Source organism: Pseudophryne corroboree, chromosome 2, assembly GCF_028390025.1.
Source record: "Pseudophryne corroboree isolate aPseCor3 chromosome 2, aPseCor3.hap2, whole genome shotgun sequence".
In the NCBI taxonomy this organism is placed as follows: Eukaryota; Metazoa; Chordata; class Amphibia; order Anura; family Myobatrachidae; genus Pseudophryne; species Pseudophryne corroboree.
Genome location: NC_086445.1, coordinates 755,669,528 through 755,683,671, shown reverse-complemented (window position 1 = coordinate 755,683,671; position 14,144 = coordinate 755,669,528). Strand labels below are relative to the sequence as shown.

Here is a 14,144-nt window from a genome sequence, read left to right as displayed (position 1 = left end):
CATCGGCATGATCTTAAATAAGAATTCTGACAATATTTTTTGGAGTTCCAATCTCTAGCGTTCTATCAATGGTGTAGGCTGTGCAAAGCCGTTTGGATGTGCATTTATTTATCGAAGCGTGCATTTTTATCAAAGCGTGATAAAATTTACACAACAGCAGCATTCCATCAGCGTTAATTTATCTTCAGCTGATATCGATTGTGAATTGACGTTTCTTCTCTTCTTGCCACCTACAGGTAATCACAATTGACTACAACCACCAACATATTCTGCTGCACTATATCTGTATATGCAAAGCTAATTCTGCTAGGTAATTACAATTGACTACAACCACCAACATATTCTGCTGCACTATATCTGTATATGCAAAGCTAATTCTGCTAGATAATTACAATTGACTACAACCACCAACATATTCTGCTGCACTATATCTGTATATGCAAAGCTAATTCTGCTAGGTAATTACAATTGACTACAACAACCAACATATTCTGCTGCACTTTATCTGTATATGCAAAGCTAATTCTGCTAGGTAATTACAATTGACTACAACCACCAACAAATTCTGCTGCACTATATCTGTATATGCAAAGCTAATTCTGCTAGGTAATTACAATTGACTACAACCACCAACATATTCTGCTGCACTATATCTGTATATGCAAAGCTAATTCTGCTAGGTAATTACAATTGACTACAACCACCAACATATTCTGCTGCACTATATCTGTATATGCAAAGCTAATTCTGCTAGGTAATGCAAATTGAAACATTATTGCATAGTATGTGATTTTGAAGTACTTTTTTAAGTTTTGAATGATATAGACCCAGTTTAATCTTTGTGGAATGCCTGGTTGTTGTTTTTAAGGTAATTTATTGCCTGGCATTTGAGGGGGTGGGGTGAGGTTACAGATTTCAATTATTGGTTTCACTTGTAATAGTCCTCTACTTAAGTCCAATGGTGTAGGCTGTGCAAAGCCGTTTGGCTGTGCATTTATTTATCAAAGCGTGCATTTTTATGAAAGCGTGATAAAATTGACACAACAGCAGCGTTCCATCAGCGTTAATTTATCTTCAGCTGATATCGATTGTGAATTGACGTTTCTTCTCTTCTTTCCACCTACAGGTAATTACAATTGACTACAACCACCAACATATTCTGCTGCACTCTATCTGTATATGCAAAGCTAATTCTGCTAGGTAATTACAATTGACTACAGCCACCAACATACTCTGCTGCACTATATCTGTATATGCAAAGCTAATTCTGCTAGGTAATTACAATTGACTACAACCACCAACATATTCTGCTGCACTATATCTGTATATGCAAAGCTAATTCTGCTAGGTTATGCAAATTGAAACATTATTGCATAGTATGTGATTTTTAAGTACTTGTTTAAGTTTTGAATGATATAGACCCAGTTTAATCTTTGTGGAATGCCTGGTTGTTATTTTTAAGGTAATTTATTGCCTGGCATTTGAGGGGGTGGGGTGTGGTTACAGATTTCAATTATTGGTTTCACTTGTAATAGTCCTCTACTTAAGTCCAATGGTGTAGGCTGTGCAAAGCCGTTTGGCTGTGCATTTATTTATCGAAGCGTGCATTTTTATGAAAGCATGATAAAATTGACACAACAGCAGCGTTCCATCAGCGTTCAATCGAAGTGAAAAAGAAGGAAAACAGAAGCACACCAATCTAACAAAACAAAGAAAACTGAAGAACTAATAACAAATGTGAGTCACTTACTCCTCAGATCACTCACCTCCTGATTGTTGCATCTGATTAAATAGCACGGACCTACCTTACTTGGACATTTCAAAAACCGTAGATTTCACCTACAAATGCTTGTATCTGTATTATTGTAATTTTGTTTTTAAGCACAGCTGCACCAATGCAATATTACCTGCAAACACTTACAATATCTAACATAATTACCATTGCTTCTTAAACCTCTCACAATCCTTTCATTTCTTACACTCCAAATACATTTCTGCACCCACTTTATCTATGCTTTTGACTCATTTCATACTAAATCTACACCCATTGAGCCTACACTGCTTTTCTCACCTGCATTTCTGCAATTCTTCTGCTCGGATTCCCTTACAGTCTCCTCTCCTACTTCCACTTTCCCTCAACCTACTTACCTACTTAACACTATGTCAAGGCTTTCTTATACTCCCCACATCACTCAGTGTCTACTTAATCACGTGTCTTTATCCTTCCCCCTAGTCTCCTACACCTCCTCCTTTCTCCCCTCCTCTGTCTCCCCTCCATCCCTCTGTTTCCTTCCCCCACCTTTCTACCCCACTTCCATTCACCTCTGCCCCATGGTCCTGCTACCCCACAACTCAGTCCTGCTCCCTCTCTCCCTTCCCTGTCACCTCCCCACACCCCCATCCACATCACACTGACCTCCCTCCCTGCCCACCTCCTGCAGTTTCCCCTCCTAGCTCAGGCACCCGTACCATCACTACTCTCTCATCATCCCTGCCCTCAAAGTTAATCTCCCCTCATCGCTACAGCAACCCTGAAAATCTCATTCACATCTCTCTCACAAACTCATACCCCCTATCCTGTGCCCTCTGGAATGCCAGATCTGTTTGTAACAAACTGGTCCCCACTCATGACCTTTTCATTTCCAACTCCCTACACCTACTAGCCATTACTGAAACTTGGATTACGCAATCTGACACTACTTCTCCTGCTGCTCTCTCTGCTGGGGGCCTCACATTCACATACACACACCGACGTGGGGTTCACCATGGGGGTGGTGTTGGGGTCCTTTTACCTTCTAGTTACTCCTACCAACTCATACCACCAGAACCATCCCTTACATTTTCTACATTAGAGGTCCATGCCATACGCCTCTTCCAACCAGTCCATCTTAGAGTAGCTGTCATTTACCGCCCCCCTGGCACTGCTTCCAAATTCATCGACAACTTTGCTTCCTGGCTACCTCACTTCCTCTCTTCTGACATTCCCACCATTATCCTAGGCGATTTCAACATCCCTATTGACATCCCCACACAATCCCCTGCGTCTAAACTCCTTAACCTCACCTCTTCACTTGGTCTCTCCCAGTGGACCTCCTCACCCTCCCATGTGAATGGGAGCTCACTGGGTCTGGTCTTCACTCACCGCTGTGATATTTCTGATTTTTCCAACTCCCAATTTCCCCTCTCTGACCACCACCTGCTCTCCTTTAACCTATCTCTCTCGACTTCCCCATCTCTACCTCCTAAGGCTACCATCACTAAGAGTAACATTGAAGCTATTGACATCACATTCCTTTCCTCCCTGTTTGACTCACTTCTCTCTCCTATTCTCTCTCTCTCTCATGCCCTGAACAAGCCACTTCCACATACAATGCATCCCTTACTTCTGCTCTTGACTCTGTTGCTCCACCAATCACTATTCACCCTCGCAAATTAACACCTCAAACCTGTCACACCAAATGCACCAGATATCTGCAAAAATGCTCACGTACTGCTGAGCGACACTGGAGGAAATCACGCTCTAAGGCAGACTTCCTCCATATCAAACTTATTCTCTCATCCTTCAGTGCTGCCCTTTCTCTTGCTAAACAGTCATACTTCAAGAACCTCATCTCCTCCCAGTCTTCCAACCCCCGGCGCCTCTTTGCCACTCTCAACTCACTCCTCTGCCCACCTCCACCTCGTCTCCCTTCCTCACTCTCTGTCTTGACTTTGCCACTTACTTCACATCCAAAATTTACTCCATACGTCAGGACATCACATCACACCAGACCATCAGTAACCAGCCTTCTCCCATCCCTTACCAACCCTCCCCATCCCTCACACCAACTCTGTCATCTTTCTCCTATGCATCTGGAGAGGAAGTCATGGCCCTCATTCATTCTTGTTCCCTCACCACCTCCCCACTTGACCCTATCCCCTCCCGCCTCCTCTGCTACCTCTCTACTTCTGCTTGTTCCCATCTTTCCCACTTTCTCAATCTCTCCCTCTCATCAGGCACTGTCCCCTCTGCCTTCAAGAATGCACTCATCTCTCCTATTCTTAAAAAACCTACCCTTGATCCAAACACTCTCTCCAACTACCGACTCATCTCTCTCCTCCCTTTTGCCTCCAAACTCCTTGAGTGCATTGTCTACAACCGCCTTACTTCCTTTCTTTCCTCACACTCACTGCTTGACCCTTTCCAGTCTTGCTTCCGTCCTCTCCACTCCACTAAAACTGCCCTTACAAAAGTATGCAATGACCTCCATGCTGCTAAATCTAAGGGACACTACTCTCTACTTATTCTACTTGATCTCTCTGCTGCTTTTGACACTGTGGACCATCCTCTCCTACTGCAAATTCTTCACTCCATTGGTCTGCGTGACACTGCCCTCTCTTGGTTGTCTTCCTACCTTTCTGACCGTTCATTCTCTGTCTCCTCTCATGACTCCACCTCCTCCTCACTTCCACTAACTGTAGGGGTACCCCAAGGTTTTGTCCTTGGTCCTCTTCTCTTCTCTCTCTATACGTCCTCACTAGGTAAGCTCATTAGTTCTTTTGGTTTCCAATATCATCTCTATGCTGATGACACTCAAATCTATCTTTCCTCTCCAGACCTCTCCCCTGCTCTCCTCACTCGTATCTCCAGCTGTCTCTAAAACCCCAAGACCATAACTCTATAGATAACTACCAAAAATTAATTGAACCTCATGTATCATAACATCAAAATAAATCATACCTTTAAGGAATAATTTCATTCTATGTTTATATAAATATAATTATTAAATACAGATTAAACTAAATAATACCATCCTCTCTATAAAAAAGGGGGACATTTTAAAAATATATAAAAATATATCCTTAACCAGATGGAGATGACTATGAGATACCTAGGGATCAATTTCAATATACTCATTCAGGCCCTCGGGAACGAGGGTCCTTAATCTATGAATCCAATAGTTTTCTTGTAAGCACAATTTTCTATATCTCCACCTCTCGCAGTCGGGGTCACCCATTCTATTCCCGCCATTGGTGGGACATGGTAACATTACAGAAATATATTAAAAATAATAGAATACCCCGAGGGCTTAGAATTTTTAAAGCACTGTCTTTTGTGGATGATGAGACACTAAAAGAAAACTGGGAAAAACTGCTGGATAAGTGCTCCTTCTCACTCCTGGAATTATTAATCTCATATAGAAATGATAAGATAAACCAAATAGGGAAAGATATTGAAGCCACCCAGAAGGCCCTGAGTGAATTTTGTAACCATCCTCTATATAAACAAAAAGATACTGGACTCAATCAAAAGATTGAAGCATTTGAGAGGGAGATCATAGATGGTAAAAATAAGAAATTTAACAGTGATTTAGATGACTATCGGTATAATAAAGTAAGAACCTATTGAAATAGGGGCAACCCAAGGGATAGATCACTTAACACACACCATAGCAGTGTTTCTATTAATAAGACAGTTGGACGGAATATCAGTAGAAATAAAACACAAGCCTCCTTGATAAATTCATCTCCCAGACAATACAATTTACAAGAAGCTGACATAAGAAATCCCAGAAGAGTGGATTTGAGGAATAAGGGCACTGTCACTGAGAGGTCTGTTAGACCTAAAGCTGGATCTCAGCATGCCTTTATGGGGAGAAAAAGGAATAGTGTGTCCTCTTTTTTTAGAAGAGGACCAACACTTACAGACACACCTGTACCAGAACAGAAGGAACAGGTACGAGGTATTGAGAATACAAACCCCAAAAAGAGGGTGAGAACCAAGCATAGAGGATGTAGGGGAGGACACAGAATACAGAAAAAGGCCATACACAAAGAATTAAAGGGACGGAACATTCACAAACTCTCTTCTCGAACCCTAAGTCAGGATGAAATTAACCTTTTAGATAAAGGGCTTAAGTTTTCACCTGCAAAGCCACCTGACTTTTTTAATATTTTTGTAGAGCTCAATAGATTTACCAGAGGTTTGGCTAGAAAGAGATATTTTGTTTCTAAATCTCTCAAAAAGAATGATGAAATTGGCCAGGCTATTGTGTTGGGTGATATCGATAGACAGGGAATAGATATTTTAGAATCCCTTGCCATAGTAAGTGATCTGACATCAGGCCCAGTTCAATTATTCAATATTGAAAGGTCGAATGTAAATAGACGCTTGCTTAAAAATAAGTCACATTTTTTTACCACGAACTTTAGGAGTGCACCTATCAATATATTTTATAAGAAGACACTAGAACAGTTCAATCGATTATGTATAAAGGAAAAGAAGAAGTTCAGGTATAGGAATAACCTTTCTATGCAAGAGAGGCTGGCTCTTAAACGTTTGGCTGTGGTCATCAAGCCTGTTAATAAGGGGGGGGGGGATTGTGCTGCAGAATACGGATGATTATTTGAAAGAGGCATATCGTCAACTAATGGATAACACATTATATTGCAAATTAGGTAGTAATCCTATTAGAGTTTATACACAGGATACTTGTGGGAAAAGCTCAAAAGGAGGGTATAATATCCAGAGAGGAGTCTGCTTATCTTATACCTTTGGACCTTATCACACCCACTTATTATCACCTCCCCAAGATACATAAATCACTCACTGCACCTCCCAGGAGACCATTATTTCTGGTGTGGGGTCCCTTACTGTTAATCTTTCACATTTTGTTGATTTCTTTTTACAGCCCTATGCAGCTTCACAACGTTCACATATTAAAGACACCACTTCATTTTTAAGTGGAATTTCCAAAATAAAATGGAAGGAATCATATTGGTTTGTTACATGCAATGTTCAGGTGCTTTATTCAAATATCCCCCACGAGAAGGGGGTAATGGCAGTAGAGGAATGCTTGAACGTCACTGACACCATGCCTGTGAACCTGCGTTGGGAGCATTTCCAATTAACACTCACTAAGTAGAAAAATGCTATAAGTACATATAAGTTTAAACGGTACACACTATTGGTTGTTTCTTTTTCTCTTTTGCATATTACTGTGATGATATTGGTCTGAGGACCGAAGATTCCTATCTGAGATAAGTGCTTGTCCCATTTTTTTCACTAAATTTCATTCTATGTCCCCACCGTCATTTTCTAGGCATTAGTAGGCCCTGATTACTTCTATTTTTTACATATATATATATATATATATATATATATATATATACGTAAATAATCCTGCACTCTCACAAATAAATTAAAGCCATCGGCTGGGGTGCCAGAGTCCCACACAGCAAGGTGTGGGGCCCATAGTACAATACAGGTTTTTTCCACAATAGTGAAAAAAATGATAGCACTCTCCAGACTTCAGAATCAATAAATCAAAAAATTGGAAAATTTTAATATAAAGTAATCTCACAGTTCCAAAGTGGTTTTCAAAAACGATCTCCAACATTTCGGTCCTCAGCGGGACCTTTGTCAAGGAATGTACAGTCTAGTCAGTAAAGTCAGCATCATAGCAAGCATCAAAATGGCAGGAAACTGGAGACAGAGAAATAGCCTCACCGGCCCCTGCTAAATACCCTTCAAAAATGCGCAAAAACACACAAGACACGCCCCCATCGCGGCTGGGAGTCGTGTGGAACGCACCAGTGGAACGCAGACGCATCACTTCCGCTGGAAGTAGGGTGCGTCCCTGGTGCTAGTGGAGTCACGGGCACAGCTTGCAAAAGGACCACATAGTGGAACGCATTATGTCACTTCCGGTGATACCGTAAGTGAGCGGTAACCATGGTAATCGGGATAAATAGCTGTAGTAGCTCCAGTGCCAAACGGTCACCATGGTAATCAGGGTAAATAGCGGGGTTACCTGTAATGGCTCCGGTGCCAAACGCACAGTGGAAAACTTGATCAGTAAAGTAAAGGGACAAACACATATCAATACTAATAGTGTGTCCCACCGTTCGGGAGAATCGCATCCCCGTTATCACAGCAATTCACTAGCCATAATTAAGGTGCAGTTAGGGTATAGCAGAGGCCGGTGAAGCAACTCAGGAGGGATATACATGAACCAAAAATTAAGCTAATATTGTAGTTCAATATGAGCATTACACATAGTGACAAATTAATAGCAGCAGTATTGTGGGCTATGCAAACGTATAGGATAAAGACATGCAGTGCAAGAAAAATACATAAATATAATTATTTCAAAAACATTGACAGAGGGTTGTTTTCATTCATGCCCCTCGGGGCTATTGTGTCAAGTTTATATATCCACAGGCTCTCCCTCTTTCTTAGTGCAAGGGCACGATCACCACCCCTAGGGGGTGGGGGGATCCAATCAATCAGTTTAGACCTTAGGTCAGAGACCTGATGTCTTAATGCCAAAAAGTGTCTGGCCACTGGTAGTGTTGCTGTTCCCGTGGCAATCGCCTGGTGTATCGATGTCCTGTGGTTCACCATACGGTCCCGGAAGCGTCTCGTAGTCATACCTACGTAATAGAGCCCGCAGGGGCAAGTCAAGATATAGATCAAATGATCCATAGCACAGTGGAGCCTGTATTTTATGGCTATAGGTTTACCAGAGTGTGGGTGAGGAAAAAATGGGCCAGTCAGCATAGCCCTACAAGCGGTACAACCCGTGCTCTTGAAGCATCCAGGGCGTCTTTCATGTAGCCAGGTAGTACTCTGTAGTCCCTCATCACTGGCCATGAGTCTCAACAAAAGTTGCTTTAGATTTGCTGATCTTCGTTAAGCCATCATAGGAGGAGAACTTCTTTTCAACTTTAGGCGATCATCTCTGGCTAGGATTGGCCAATTCTTACGTATGCTCCCCTTTAGTCTGTTTGAGAAGTTGTCATATGTAGTGGTGAACACCATCCGCTCCGGTACATGTGTGGTCTGTGTGGCAGTAGTGTTGGAACCAAATTTGTTCCTAGCCTTCATTAGGCATCTGAGTACATTCTTTTTCCCGTAACCCTGTTCCAAAAATCTGGAAATCATCTCAGATATTTGAGATTCCATGATGTCTCAATCAGAGTTATTTCGCATTACTCTTAAAAAGATTATCCTTGAGGGCAGGCGGGTGCTGGCTGCTAGGGTGTAACAAGGTATTTCTGTCCGTTGGTTTTCTGTAGAGACTGGTGCCGATTCGTCCTCCCTCTAAGGTAATTAAGATGTCAAGAAAGCTAATGTTATGTGGATCAATCTGGTATGTGAATTTCACCGGTGTATTCAAATCGTTTAGTGAGGCAATCATCAGGTTAAAGGATTCAGTCGTCCCTTTCCACAGAAGGAAGATATCGTCGATGAATCTCTTATAGAACAATATATGTTCACCAAACTGGGGTAGAATATGGTTTTGTTCAAATTCAGACATGAAGATATTTGCGTATGCCGGCGCTAAATTCGATCCCATCGCTGTCCCCTTCCATTGCAGATAATACTTCCCTTGATATAGGAAATGATTGTGCTAGAGAACTAGACTGGTCAGATCCAATAGGAACGGTACAGGTGGTCCAATAGGTGGTTGTTGATGCCAGGCATTAGTCAATGCCTGCAAGCCTTGATCATGTGGGATGATCGTATATAGGGAACAGACATCCATGGTCGCAAGTAGAGTGTCATCGAGTCCATCAGGAAGGGCTAGGAGCTTTTGCAAAAAATCGGTTGTATCTCGTAGGTAACTATCACCCTGTTGTACTATGGGCTGGAGGAATGTATCTACATAGATGGCTAATGGTTGTAATAATGAGTTCCTAGCTGAAATGATAGGTCTATTATATACCAACTCAGGGAACGAGTTCAGTATAATGCAGATGGATGTGAATGGATGTGACAGGGAGAGGAGGGACAGATCAGAGCTTAATGGTGGTGTAAACATTAAGCTGTGATTTCTCCCTCCTCTCCCTGACACCTCCCTTCACATCCATCTGCATCATACTGTACTCCCTCCGTGTCCACCTCCTGCAGGTTCCCTTGCTAGCTCAGGAACTCGCACATCACTACACTCACTTTATCCCTCCCCTCCAAATTTTTCTCACCTCAACACTACAGCAATCCTGATAATTTCATTCACATCTCTCCAAGAAACTCTCATTGTCACAACAAATTTACTGCTGTGTCTCTCATTCAGTTTTTATTCCTTCTTCCAGTTTTCCTCCCTTTATTTACCTCATCCACACTAAGGAGCTCATTCAGGTTGGATCACAATTGGCGATCAATGATGATGATGGCGTATGTGCAGGGCCTGTGTAGCCTCAACTCCCACAATTTCATTATCTATTCATGACACAACTATCTCCTCTTACTGCCAAGTGCTCTATTTTCATGTTATCCTTGACTCCTCTAACTCCTTCAAACCACACATTCAGTACATCTCGCAGTCCTGCAGTTTCTCTTTCTCTTTCAAAAAAGTTTCCAGGATCAGAATCTATCTCATCCAGGGTACTTCTAAGACCCTCATCCTCTCACTAGTCATTTTTAGATTAAGATATCTATTCTGTTCATTGACATTGTACACTAATTTTCTGTTGATATAGATAAAGGGGCACTGAAAGTAAGCACTAGAGTATACCGAGGTTATTCCAGCCAATATGCACAGTAAAGTGACAGTAGACTATCAATCCACCAGCTAGAAATTATGGGTCAAGCAATGAGAATAGTTACGAAGGAGGTAGTGAGCTGGATAGGGGTGGAGAAGGGGGGAGGGAAAGGGTACTACCAAGGGTATTTCCAAAACATGAATTAGCAATGATTGTGGATCTCATTGTTCTCTTACCTACAGGTAATAACTCGTGGAACTACACTTACCAGCAAGTTGTATTGCATCTGTTGATTATCACAAACAAATACCATGATTGTTTAGCACTAAGTAATGAATAGTTGATTGATTGTTATAAGTAGATTTAAGCAGGTTCTATTGTAAGTTATTTGGGGAATCTATGATGGTCTCATCCCCATGCACCATTTATTTATTTAAGTTTTATTGCCTCAAATGGTTGATGGGCTAGGGGTGGGTCCAATTAATCAATGTGCTTACAAACACATGTTTGTTGGTCTTGATATTAATGTGTAGTCTAGCTGAATAAGCCTTGGCTGAATCAGACTGGGATGAATGTTATCAAAGGATGAATGTTTCTAAAGATGTCGTCTGTGACTTATACTGGACTTAAACTGGACGGCAACTGAAATGAAACTACAAACCAATATGAAACATCCATCAAAAGCCAACACTACTGGGGGGCGTGGCCTGGAAGCTGAGCTGGGTGGACGTGCGGCTCCGGAGCTCCTGAACAGGGGACCTACGAAACGAATATCCCGCAGCCTTGCCGGCGCCTGTCATCTCCCGGGGGCACCATCACCCTGTGTGTCGACCCCACAAGACGATCCGGCGCGGCCGGGCGGCTCTACGTGCCCTCTTACCGCTGCGGCCTCCTCTCCGGTCCGGCGCCTTGAGTTTGGTGTCGGCCCGCCCGTGAGCTCCGTGCCCGGCGCGGCTGCGACGGGACTTCTCGGGGCGCTCCGCGGCCCTCGGACCTCCTCCATTGTGCCCTGCTGGGTGGCTCCTGACCCTCGGGCCCCCTCTGGACGACTGGGATCTCCTTCCACGGCCTGTGGAAGATAAGGTACTCTCTGCGGGCCCTGGCGGCGGCCATCTTGCCTCTCCCAAGTGCTGGCAGCTTCTCTCCCCCCTGCCTCTGTTACTGCTCCATCAGGCTGTGCTTGCTGGTGTGCCCCCATCCCTCCCTGCAGGGGCTCTAGCTGCTCAGATCCCTCCTCTCCTCAGTATTGAATCAAAATATAGGTTGCTGGGGCTCCCTGATATTTTACTACTGCTCTGGGCTTTCCTGTATTACAATCTACAATCCAGGGGCGCCATCTCCTGGCCATTACCTACGACTACACCTGCATTCTGCCCCAGTCTTCTGTGATACTTTTGAGCAGAGGAATGCGCTGCTTATTACCTATGGGCGCAGCCCTGGGGGCCTCGTGCTTATGCTTATTCTCATTACACGTCCTATGATGGATCACTGACTATTTACGCTATTGCTCAGTTTTGACCTTTGACCTTTTCTATTTCCGGGACTGTCGCACACCATGCCTAAGTCCAAGAAAGCTACACCCTCTGCAGAGATGTCTTCATTTATTTCTAATATGAAGACTAGTGCACCTAAATTGCCAGCCGCCCCCCCTCCTGCCCCTGTCTCGGAATCTGAGGAAGACTCGCCTGTTCCAGATCCCTCCATGAAAGATTGCATTTCCTCTATCCTTACTGAGATGAGATCGTTGAAACAGGCTTTCCACTCGGAGATCCATAAAGCCATCTCCGGACTTAAGGCTGAGATATCTGATCTTGGGGCTCGCACTAATGATGTCGAACAGAAAATTGATGAAGTCATTAATTTCCAGCAGGAGATGGAACATTCGGTTCACGTTATGCAGGAAGACATCTACCTACTCCAAGACCACCAGGAGGATGCAGATAATCGCGCACGACGTAATAATCTACGTATCAAATACATTCCGGAGTCGGTGGAACCAGCACAACTGGAAGATTTCCTCCTCCGCTTTTTTCAACATCTCCTGCCGGACACTGCGCGTGAGCCGTTCCTCCTAGATAGGGCTCATCGCTCCCTGCGCCAAAAGCCTTCACCATCGTCCCCTCCGAGAGACGTGGTCCTACGCTGTCACTATTTCAAAACTAATGACAGAATACTGACTGCTGCTCGGAACAAGGACATGTGTCTGTTTGAAACACATAGGCTGCTGGTGTTTCAGGACTTATCCCCTACTACTCTTAAGAGGCGCTTCGACCTGAGGGAGTACACCCGAATCCTCAGAGAGAATCAAATCTGCTATAGATGGGGTTATCCCTTTGCCTTGATTGTGCATCTTGATGGGAAGAGGTTACTAGCACGATCCAAGGAGGATGCCCATCGGCTTCTTTTGAGACTTAACCTGCCTCCTCCGGAGCCTGACAAGCCTTCCCCCCCCCCGCAGGTTGCACCGGGTCTCCAACGCACCCCAAACTCACCTCTCCCACAGCGAGCACCTCGACGCCTCTGGTCGACAGTCCCGGCGAAAACCCCTTCGTGAACTTTCATTCACAGCTGCCATGATGGGTTAATGCATGTCATTTCATACTGTTGTGCTTACTAGTTTAGAGGTTTTAAGTTTCTTTTCATACTGAGCTTATATAACTGAGCATATGTTTTTTCTGTTTACTGGATTCTAATGTGGTTCATTACGGTCATTTGTTGCTACGACCCCCATGGTCGCCCTCTTGGTTAGTCAGTGGGCCCCTTGGTGTTCGGCGCCGTGCCCTCCACTGAGCCATTATAGTCGGTTTTGAGCATAAGGGAGATTTTCTCTCCCTTAATACCCAATACGGGAGCTCAAACATGCGGACCCGTACGAAGCGTATAATGGGTCTTTGGCTCGGTCTGTTATACTTGTTTACTTTGTATTGTTCTCGATGTTTCTTTTCTCCTCTTTTTCCTCTTTTTCTGCTTTCTATTCCCCCTCTTTCCCTCGTTCCCCCGGGAGACCAACCATGGGTCCTTAGGGCCGTTCTTGTTCTGCTTCTATTTATACTGCTATGTCTGTTAACGTAATATCCTATAATGTGAAGGGTCACAATAGTCCCCAAAAGAGGACCAAATTATTTCTTTTTCTGAAACAGGTCGGGGGAGATCTGGTATTCCTCCAGGAGACGCACTTTAGAGGTACTTCCCATCCTGAATTGCGTTCTAGACGCCACCCAGTCGTCATACACGCATGTGATCACGCCCAGAAGAAACAAGGGGTTGCCATATTGATTCCCGCCCATCTACACTTAGAACCGGAAAAAATCATTAGGGACAAACGGGGTAGATTCCTTATCATAGTGGGCAAGCTTAATAATGTTCCCATTACTCTGGTCAACGTCTACGCCCCCAATGTTAATCAGGGCTCGTTTTTCGCCTCATTACACTCCAAAATCGCCCAATGTAGGAAAGGCGATATCTTAATGGCAGGGGATTTCAATACTATACTCCATCACAGTCTCGACCGCTCCCACTCCCTCCCATTGTCCCAGTCCCACACAAGTACTCGCAATTCCAGAGCCTTGCTGTCACTACTTAAAAACCACTTACTATTTGATTCCTGGAGGGTTCTCGACCCTTTAGTTAAAGATTATACGTTTTTCTCCCCAGTTCACAATCTATATACAAGAATT

At 43.7% G+C, this 14,144-nt stretch overlaps 1 long non-coding RNA gene across 1 annotated transcript in view; it reads left to right on the top strand.

Annotated features, from left to right (window-relative positions):
* The window catches only part of LOC135051182 (uncharacterized), a 50,671-nt gene extending 50,180 nt beyond the window's left edge, over positions 1-491 (top strand). The window contains exon 3 of the long non-coding RNA XR_010242100.1: positions 237-491. This is a non-coding gene — a long non-coding RNA (uncharacterized LOC135051182). The remainder of the gene's footprint in view (positions 1-236) is intronic.
* The last annotated feature ends 13,653 nt before the right edge of the window (positions 492-14,144 follow it).